The sequence below is a fragment of the Dasypus novemcinctus genome, chromosome 5, assembly GCF_030445035.2.
Source record: "Dasypus novemcinctus isolate mDasNov1 chromosome 5, mDasNov1.1.hap2, whole genome shotgun sequence".
NCBI classification, from domain to species: Eukaryota; Metazoa; Chordata; class Mammalia; order Cingulata; family Dasypodidae; genus Dasypus; species Dasypus novemcinctus.
The window spans coordinates 24,187,649-24,198,473 of record NC_080677.1 but is presented as its reverse complement, the minus strand read 5'-3'; positions in this window follow the sequence as shown (position 1 = coordinate 24,198,473).

The window sequence follows — 10,825 nt, the reverse complement described above, 5'->3', positions numbered from 1 at the left end:
TGCGGATACAAATAAGGTCAACAGGACCAATTTAAATGTCACCTGCTTCTCGGCCCCACCCACCCTCCTCTCTGTAAGTTCCATGCAGGTATTTCTGGGCCTCGAGGGAGGGTCGCAGAGGTGTGCAAGCTCGGTCTGCTCCCTGCGCCCTGCAGGCTTGCGCGAGCTCGGCCTGTCCTCAGAGCCCTCGGCAGGGGCTGTCACGGCCCCACGGCACCAGGAGTCGCGCCCGTCGCGCCCGCAGCTCTGCCAGGCACGATCCTCCCTGGCGGTGGTTACTGTCGCTCCGCCAGCCGCCTGGCCCGATGGCCTGAACACAAAGCTGGAGTGTGGCGTGGAGAGGACAGCTCTGTGTCACCTTCTGTTAGAGGGGTGCCCAGCAGGGCCCTCTGTCGCCTGGGGTGTTAGAATTTACTGACAAGGATGTTTGTTTTTTTTTAAATAGTCTTTCCTCTCCTTAGGAAACAGACAAGGGCATGCGTCCCACCGGCTGCGCTGGAGCCAGGCGGGAGGCAAGGAGGTCACTTTGAACTCAGAATGCCTTCCTTCCGCAGGGAGGGCTCTGGGGTCGGTGGGAGCTCATCTTAGGGGGTGTTCGCGCCTGGGGTCTCTTAGCGCCTCTTCAGCTCTTCGGCCCAGAGTGGCCCAGCCCGGGTCCTCCTGCAGCCAGGCTGCCGCAGGCCCCGCACGCCCTCTGCGGCCACTTGGACTCGGCCCCACGCCACGCGGCTCGATGGGGCAATCCTCCTGCCTCCCGTCCTCCCCGAGCGCCCGCCGCCGAGGCCACCACAGCTGCTGCCCAGCCCCTGCCGGCGCGCTCACGGCCACGGCCGGGATCCGCTCCTCAAGCCCCTAAGTGACCATGCAGACCAGTGCCCTCGGGAGGGGAACCAGCACGGGACGAGCGCCCGGTAGATGCCCGCGCGCTGTGCCGGCCACTGTCCCTTTTAGAGAGGGCGACGGGGGCGTATGGCGCCCTGGCGGGAACCAGGCCTCACGCTTCAGGGTGGCTGGACCAAAGCCCGTGCTTCCCGGGGCTGTGGTCCCTTCCGTTAGCGGGGTGCTGAGCAGCAAGGAGAGAACGTCTGCTCTCACACGCTCCTGCTCGCTGAGGTCTGCGAACCCCTCGAGGGCCAGGCTGAGGGGGCTCGGCCCACCCAGTCCCGGCCATCACCCTCCTTGGACACTGCCTCCGAACGGCTCTGTCCAGGCACCATGCTGGCACCTTCCTGCTCACTGCCCCTCCTCCAGCATGTCTCCCCACTTGATAAGCTCCCCAGGGGACCCCTTTCCTCAGAGCTTTTGACCACAAGGGTCCTTTTCCGTGTCTTAGGCTCTGACGCCACCATCTCTGCCCGGCAGCGCCAGACTGGGGAGAACGAAGAGAAGAAGAAGTCGGGATTTCCCCCACGCTGTCCAGCTCACAGAGCCCCCCTTTCTTGCCCTGGCCAGGACAAGGGGCTTCTCTCAGAGCGTTCATGCCCACGCCTGCTGCGTGGTCCCATCACGGGGGCCACCTTAGGGCCAAAGCGATGAGCTACACGAGGACAAATCACCCAGGATACTCACCCCCATTCTGGTCTGTCTTTGGATTTTGACTCTGCTCTCCAACCTGCCTTCTACTGTTTGCTCTCAGAGTTCTCAGGGGGTGGCCTTTTGCATTTGCTTTGGGATATAATCAGTGAGAGGCAGAGGCTTGAACGCGCTCACTTCTAGGCCAGCACTAAGAATTCTTGAATTCTATATACAGTCCTCATCTCCTGATCCTTCTGTCTTAGGACCGGCTTCTAAGAGTGTTCGATGTGTGGGAATTTCGGAGACATTGTGGAGAGCTGAATGTTTTTCACTAGGAGAGGTGGTCACTGCTGTGTTAGGGAAGCACTGTCTGTCCACAGGGGACTGTCTGTCTGCATACTGGTGGCTCCACCCTCCCACGAATCGTAAGGGTCCAGTGCCCCCTTTTTATATCCACGCAGGCAACGTCCTACTCCTAGGACCCTCATTACCTGTAACACTCCGTGCAATCCTTGGTTGAAATGTCTGTTCCTTCCCCCGGAGCAGGTTCCTGAAGGACACGGAATTCATCTCCACCTTTTGAGCTCAAAACACAGTTTGTGGCACATAGCAGGGATGAGATAAACATTTCCTAAAGATTGTCTGACCTTGTCCTAAAATGACCTTCAGGTCCTTGGTACGAGGGACAGTGTTTTTCTTGCCTTGTTAAACATGCCTGGTAGCACGTGACCCACTCTGAAAGCTCTCTTTTTTTTTTTTTTAAAGATTTATTTATTTATTTAATTCCCCCCCCCCCTCCCCTGGTTGTCTGTTCTTGGTGTCTATTTGCTGCGTCTTGTTTCTTTGTCCGCTTCTGTTGTCGTCAGCGGCACGGGAAGTGTGGGCGGCGCCACTCCTGGGCAGGCTGCTCTTTCTTTTCAGCTGGGCAGCTCTCCTCACAGGCGCACTCCTTGTGCGTGGGGCTCCCCTACGCGGGGGACACCCTTGCGTGGCACGGCACTCCTTGCGCGCATCAGCACTGCGCGTGGCCAGCTCCACACGGGTCAAGGAGGCCCGGGGTTTGAACCGCGGACCTCCCACATGGTAGACGGACGCCCTAACCACTGGGCCAAAGTCCGTTTCCCTGAGAGCTCTCTTGTACTCAGTCACCTCAGATGTCTTTCTAGTCAACCTAAAGTTATTTGTCACCATGAAGAAATTTGAATGGAGAATCTGAGTCAAAACAGAGTTGTCCTGGCAGTTCTGACATCAGTTTCCCTCAGTTTCACAGCAGACAGCCCAATGTACGGTTAGGAAGCACCAGTTTTTACTTTAGCATTAAGACATCATTTAAGAACAGGCTTCCATCGCCTGTCCCCGGCAGCACTGACAACCAAGCACGAGGCCGTGCTCGTCCCTGGCCTCCCCATGCTCCCACCAGCGCTGTTTCCATTTCCATCCTATTGTGGAGCAAAGGCCTTAAAAATCCTCTTTGGTTTCACCCAAATAATAATAATAATAATGCATTTACATTCAGCAAATGCATGAGTAAGTACAGTCAAGGCAATTTCATGTTATTTGCCAAGGCATTTACATACTTGGGAAAATTTGCAAAATGCATCTGAGTGGCTTCAGCAAGATGTCACAGCAGACGGTCACCCTCATGTTCTAAACTGAGCAGCCGCTCTGTCTGGAGGTTGCTACATTTATCAAGTCGCCAGGACGGCCCGCAGAATCCTCACCAAGTTTCACACACGTCACACACTGTCCCAAAATTGCCTCTGATGGGACTGTGATTTCCTCCAAAGAATTTTAAATTTCAGTGAACAATAGGAAATGCTGCAAAGTCTTATGCCACAGACTTCAGCTCCCATGTCCTGTGCATGAGCAGATGTGGCAGAGAATCTCCATCAACTGGACAGCAGGAACTAACTTCAAGAGGAAGCAGGGTCATTTTAAGTTTCCCAGTGATTCCAGCCCAGGGTAGTCAGCTGCAGGGCTCAATGGGCATCTCTGCATCAAACCACTAATTATAATAGCGCCTTGATGTGGGAATAGCTGCTCTGGGCTGGAGCTCCTGGGTTGGCATAATGACCTGTCTGCCTGCTTCCCTGCTCCTCTCTACTCCACACACCAGTGGAGACTGCTCTCTCTCTCTCTCTCTCTCTCTCTCTCTCTCTCTCTCTCTCTCTCTCTCCTCTCCTCCCCCACCCCCAGCTTTGACTCTTTCTGGCTGGGAAAGGCACTTGACACCACTAACACCCAATCGTATCATCTGTGAAACACTTTACTACATTAATCTAAAGATTAAATTAATAAAGCATATAAAGTGCCTACCACACAATAGGCCTCTAAATGTTGACTTTCTAGTATTATTTTTCTTCAGTAGTATCGGTCTGTCCATTTCCTCCATGACTGTTGACTTGGTTTCCAATGATCTTCAGACTCACCTTTCTTTGATCACATACTGCCATGGCCATGTCTAAGAGAGCTGGTCATTGGCCCAACACTTTTAGGCTTTTTCTATGCTTCCACCTGAACTTGGTATTCATACAAAGATCACTGGCCCCCCCTGAATTGCTTCTCCTGAATTTTTTTCTCCACCTGACTTGTCCTTCTACTTCCTGACCCCCTAATTTATTCATGCAATAGAGTAAAACTGTGCAATAAAAATTCTGCAACCGCCAAATTCAGCTTCACTCAAAGGTAAATTATAATATCTTGTATTATTCTGTATATGATTGGATGTTCATGATTATGCATATCATCTACTAAAACAGTGAAATGGTTTAGACAACCTAGAAAAAGAGCAAAAGGCTTGAGGCTTAACTCCTCAATAAGAGGTTCTATTAAACCTCTATTTTTCTTTCTACAGAACTGATAACCTCTTTATATCAGAAGAGATAGTCATAACATTAAAACTATAGTAAATGGTTTTGCAGTTGTAACCAATGGTAAGGTACTTTTTGCCTTGTGGTCTAGGTCAGTTCACATTTGCTCTCTGGGATGGAAAGGTACTGCCATATGAAACAGATAGAGATGAAATAAAGATGACTTTTCCAATACATTTCAAGAGGAAGACTCCTTGCCTGGTCAGTCCATTCTGGACATAAGAATCATGGCCATGTTAGTTAAGTAGAGCCATTTATCTCTAAAACCAAAGAGGCTTTGTAACTCAGAACTTTACAAAGATAATAGTTACAGCTGAGAATGATTGGACATACATAATAGAAAAAAACAAATGCTTTCGGTTCATTACAGCATGCAGTTGAACAAAATCATACTACAGGCATTATACTCTCATTTCCCTTCCCATTAAAGGAAAGAAGGGTCTCTTCCTAGGTATGGCGTTGTTGATCTCCTTTTTCTCCTCATGCCTCATGTTGTCATGCCCATGCAGATCTAAGCTGTCATTCTTTGTGTAAGGGCCATTTTTAGTTATTGTAAAATTATCGAACTTTGCATTTGAAGAAAAGATTTTCTATCACATGCATTTCTGCAATGTATTTTTCTTCTTTATAAAACACATGTTGTTAAATAAGTATTCTCCAGGGTTGGCTTCTGGGTTGTTCTGGTCAATAGCATCTGTCATTTTCCTTTGTCTAGAAATGGGTTCCCAGTGGGCAAAAGCATAGGTGATATTAAGAACATACTATAGCCTTGGGTCTCTGAGGATTCAGTTCCAGTGGTAACAGAATGGATGTGAAGTTCACCTAAAGCACAGTAGTAAAAGGCCAAATGTGTTGTGAAACAAGTGTCATAGTAGCTCAGAGGAGAGTTCATATTAGGTTGTCAAGAAGGAAGAGTTGAGGGAGGCAGACTTGGCCCAGTGGTTAGGGCGTCCGTCTACCACATGGGAGGTCCGCGGTTCAGACCCCGGCCTCCTTGACCCGTGTGGAGCTGGCCCATGTGCAGTCCTGATGCGCGCAAGGAGTGCCTGCCACGCAGGGTGCCCCCTGCGTAGGGGAGCCCCACACACAAGGAGTGCGCCCGTAAGGAGAGCCGCCCAGCGCGAAAGAAAGTGCAGCCTGCCCAAGAATGGTGCCGCACACACGGAGGGCTGACACAAGATGACGCAACAGAAAGAAACACAGATTCCTGTGCCACTGACAACAACAGAAGCAGACAAAGAAGACGCAGCAAATAGACACAGAGAACAGACAAGGGGGGGGGGGGAAGGGGAGATAAATTTAAAAAAAAAAAGGAAGAGTTGAGGTGGACCTTGAAATGTTGGTAGGATTTTGATGGTGGAGAGTTTGGCAAAAGCGGGGAGACAATAATATAAGCCAAAATATGGATGTGTTCAGGAAATCGAGCAAATGGTAATCTGATTTGATGTCTATAGGTGAGTGATGGCAGACGAGACCAAAAAAGTGGACTGGGACCACAATGAGGAAGGTTCTCAGGGTCCGGTTGAGAAGTTTGCCTGTGACCAGTACAAGAGGGGCCTGCATCAATGAAAACCTACATTCAAAAGATTAATCTGTGATGGGATGAAGGAAGGGGTGAAGGGAGGAAGAAGTACAGAGAGGGGCCCAAGGTAAGAAGCTGTAGCAGGAGGAAAGGACAAATCATGGAGCATTAGGGGAGGAATCCACAAGAGGTGGTTGCCAACACAGGTGGAGGAGAGGGAGGTGACCAGCCTTTCGAGTCTTGATTGAAAAGGAAAGATTTGTGGTCATTTCCATTTTATTGATGAAAACACCAAAGCACAGATTTGCATATAGGTATTAAAATCATCTAGGCCAATGGAAAAAAAAGTTCCTACTCATTTGTCCTAATTGGTAGAGTTGCTTCTGTTACTTTTTCTACTGCCGTGACATAATTTTTAAAAGTTATCACTAAAAGTTCTCTTCCCATCTACCCCTATGTCATTTCTTTAGTTTTGCAATCTCTTTACATCTTTACTCATACATTCTAATTGGCTCCTTTGCCTTCAAAACATAACATCTATTTTTCAGACTATTACAGGCATATGGAAGTGGTAATGATTCCCTTGGGGATCATAGACCTCAACTGCCTCATCTGTCTCAACCAGCACGTTCTTCCCTTTCTCCTCTCCACTCCCCTCTCACCTCTCTCTTCCTCTAATCACCACATTTCAGGTGGCGGGAGTGGGAGTTAGGAGAAGTACAATACAACCTCTTATTGAGGAGTTAAGCCTCAAGCCTTTTGTCTCTATTTGTCTCATTTTTGCTTTCTGATTCTCTCAAGGTAAAATTATGCTACAAAAACAGGAACCTGAGTAACTTCTTTTCAAACGCCCTCCTAAAAGTAAACAGAGACAACCACCTTCTCCATTCTCACTCCAACTAGGCTCTATCCTTAGGGAGAATTTGTACATAGCACATCAGCTCCCTTCTTGGTATTTGGATTCACTTCCAATTGAGAAGCAAAGCATGTATTTATGTTTTTCAATCTTCTTCTTATCAATTTATCTTTTTGCTTTGCCTTCGTGGTGAGAAGTTGGTCAGAAGCCAAGACTCATTGCAGTCTGGGACATGAGTCTGGCTGTCTTCCCAGGGGAGGGGACTTCAGCAGAGATGTGACTGAGGGACGAGCCGCGTTGAGCTGGCAGAGGAAGCAGGACAAGAGCGAGAACAACCCTAATAGGCTGAAGGGACAGTGGGAGCTCAGGCAGGAAAACAAGATGCTGGACACTCAGGCTGTTCATTGTTGCTGGACGGAAATGTGTGATGTTGGGAGCAGAAGTCAGACCAAAGCCCTAAGGCATTGGAGGAGGAAGATGGATTGAAGAAATAGCAGGGATGTGGGGGGTGAGGAAGGGAAGAGCCTGCGATGGTACTGTAACCTGAGGTGATCACAACAACAAAAAAAGTGTCAGCGTGGCCCTTGAGGTCTCTTTTGTTCCTCCTTGAATTTCTTCCATTTTCTATTAGAATATATGCAAACTAGCACCTAAGTGCTTTGGATAGATGAGTAATTTCATGACAAATGTTATAATATCTTATAGCCAGCAGATGGCACTAAGTATATATACAATAAACATTTTGAACACTAGCTTGTTTGTATTTTTAAAATTTGGTGGGAAACGTACTTTGGCCCAGTGGTTAGGGCGCCCGTCTACCACATGGGAGGTCCGCGGTTCAAACCCCGGGCCTCCTTGACCCGTGTGCAGCTGGCCCATGTGCAGTGCTGATGCGCGCAAAGAGTGCCGTGCCACACAAGGGTGTCCACCCCCACGTAGAGGAGCCCCACGCGCAAGGAGTGCGCCCTTAAGGAGAGCCGCCCAGCGCAAAAGAAAGTGCAGCCTACCCAGGAATGGCGCCGCCCACACTTCCCGCCGCTGATGACAACAGAAGCAAGGGGACAAAGAAACAAGACACAGAAAACAGACAACCGGGGGAGGGAAGGGGAATTAAATAAATTTAAAAAAAAAAGATTTGGTAACAGATATATAACTAACCCATTTAAATCATTTTAAGTATATAACTCAAAGGTAATAATTACATTCACAATGTTTTACGCCCTTCACCATCATCTATTACCAAAACATATCCATGAGCCCTAACAGAAACTCTGTACCATTAATAACTCCTCATTCCCTACCCTTCCAGCCTAGAGTAACCTAAAATCTCTTTGCTTATTCTAGATAGTTCATATAAGGGGAATCATACAATATTGGTTACTTTGTGTCTTTTATTTCCACTCAGCATAATATTTTCAAGGTTTGTCCATGTTATAGCATGCATCCTTTTCACTGCTGAATAATATCCATTGTGTGGATAAACCACATTTTGTTTACCAATTCATCTGTTGATGGGCATTTAAGTTGCCTCTACTTTACGGCTTTGTGAATAATGCTGCTGTGAATATGGTGTACAAGTATCTGTTTGAGTCCCTGGTTTTAATCCTTTTGGGCATATACCTTGAAGGGGAATTGCTGGGTTGTATGGTAATTTTATGTTTTCCACAGCAGCCGCACTGTTTTACATTCCCACCAACAACGTACAAGGATTCCAATTTCTCCACATCCTCTCCAGCACTCGCTGTTTTTTTGTTGTTTGTTTTTAGATAATAACTATCTACTGGGTGTGACGTGGTAATATAACTTTTTAGGGGGCATTTCCCCCTATTTATTTTACAAAACAGTAATCCAGTTTTTATATTCTATAAATAAACTTGCTATGGGGAATTCACAAGAATTTAAGGTAAGGTTGATTGGTTCTTCCTTTCACGATGTTGTAGAGAGTGTTCTAATACAGCCCATGTTCATTTAAAGTGGTCTGGCTTGGCTAATTTCATGGCCCAATTTCAGGTTTTAGCTCTTCAGGGAAGTGTACACTGTGTTCTGTAATAGGCCTCCATTCTCGAGGTGACTTTTCTCCCCTTCAGGAACTCTGAAATTTGAGGAGGGTCTGGAAGTGAGACAGGACAGGCATCCCCAGGTACAGAGTCTCCTCTTGTGGCAAGGACTACCTGCTAGAGCTTTAAAGGGACTTATTTTCCTGGGAAGCCCAGGAAGATTCTAAAAAGAGAAAAGTTTCTTTGGTGACATTGCCTGAGTGGTTAGGAAAATTCATGGAAAACTAGGGTGGGTAAGGACACGAACCTGGCTTTTCCTGTAGTTGGTCTTTATTTATAAGCTCCACACATCAAGGGGCAGCAGAATCTCTCGAGACCCCTGACAGACTCAGAGGCCGGTGCACACCTGCTTGTGATGGCGGCTGGCAGTCCCCCTCGGTCAGCTCAGGTCCTCCAGGAAACAGATGCTGAGATGGAATTAGGAGGGCAAGAGGTGTACTGCAAGGAGCAACAGCTGATGAAGACACGGGAGAAGGGTGTGGGACTGGGCAGGGAGAGCCTTCAGGCTGTGGTGCAGATCTGTTCCCTGTGAAACGTGGATCAGGCAGGAAAATGCCTCAGACTGCAAGGAGATGGGACTAATCAAAGACCGCCAGTTAGTGAAGTCCAGCACTGCAGAAATGGCTGGGCCTTGGTGCCCCCTCCTGGCTCAGTCCTTGGCTGGGGACTGCCAGGGAAGGGTGAGCTCAGCTGGAATGAACGCTGCAGCAGAATCTGAAGGCGCTGCAGGTGGACACTGTTAACAAACAGCAAGCTTTCCTGGCGGGAGATCTGAGGGGTGTGCCTAGGTGGCTGCCACAACCTACGTAAAGACAAAGCTATCCCTGTTGTATTCCTTAGGTCTCGCTGATGTGAAATGGCTGTGTGGGCAGGCTATTTCTATTCCAGTAGCTGAGGTGCTATTTTATATAGAAGATTCCTATACTCTTGGTCATGGCTCAAACCAGTATATTCTATGAAAGGGGCTTTGCAGCTTCATCTGAAGTATCTTCAGATCTACAGTGAGTTATATATAGCTCTAGTATGAAATTTTAAAAGTAAAGGCCTTTGTCAAAATGTATTCAAAGAATGCCAATGAATTTTAATTCAGGCAAGGGTAATAAGTTAATATCTGCAAAAGCTCTTCTAATATATTTCAAATTTAAATATAAATGATCTTGTTATTTGCTCTTGGAATTATTAAGACCTCTAGGAGCTCCCTTTTATTAACATTGAATTCAGAGTTGACTCAATGTTTTAGGAAGAATTAAAACGTATCACGTGTAGTACTTTATAATACACTTCCTCATGGGATACCTTCTTTGAGCCTTATAATTTGGTACTGAAGACATTATAATCAAGTTCCAGATGAAGAAATGGAGACTGACTGTTGGCGGATTGGCGATCAAGGGCTTGACCTGCCTTCCAACTCCAGAGGCAGTATCTTCCTTTACATCCTGCGACTAGCATGACCTGCTTCTCTCCAGTTTACAGTCTAAGTACCTCAACATGCACATGCTTTCTCTGAACCAAAATGCAGTTCCTTGACCATATCACACATCAGTGGTCCTGTGCTGTTGCACATGCTGCTCCCGCTACCAGAAAAGATGCCCCTCTCCCCGTTTTCTTGGTCATTTCCCTTTAAACTACAGATCAAGAAGCATTTCTATTAGAAATTTCACCTGACATTTTCTGCTCAAGTGTGCCTTCTGTTGTGCCCCAGCAATGGATCCCCATGTGATTGCCACCCACTAGCTTCTAAGTTCTATGAAAACAAAGTGCCTTTAATGTATATATGAACTGATACTTGCACATTGTATCCATACAGAAGGCAGACAATATATGCTGACTTGAACGATGAAAGGACTCAAAGGTTCTGGGCATACAAAGAGATATGAAATGTCAAATAGTAACAATTAGATCTCATTTTAAGAAATGTTTCCTGTTAAAAATGACTGAAACTTGTGCTAGGAGATCTCCCCTTTTGAAAAAAAGGCTAAGGATCACTTGCTAATATAAAGTATGA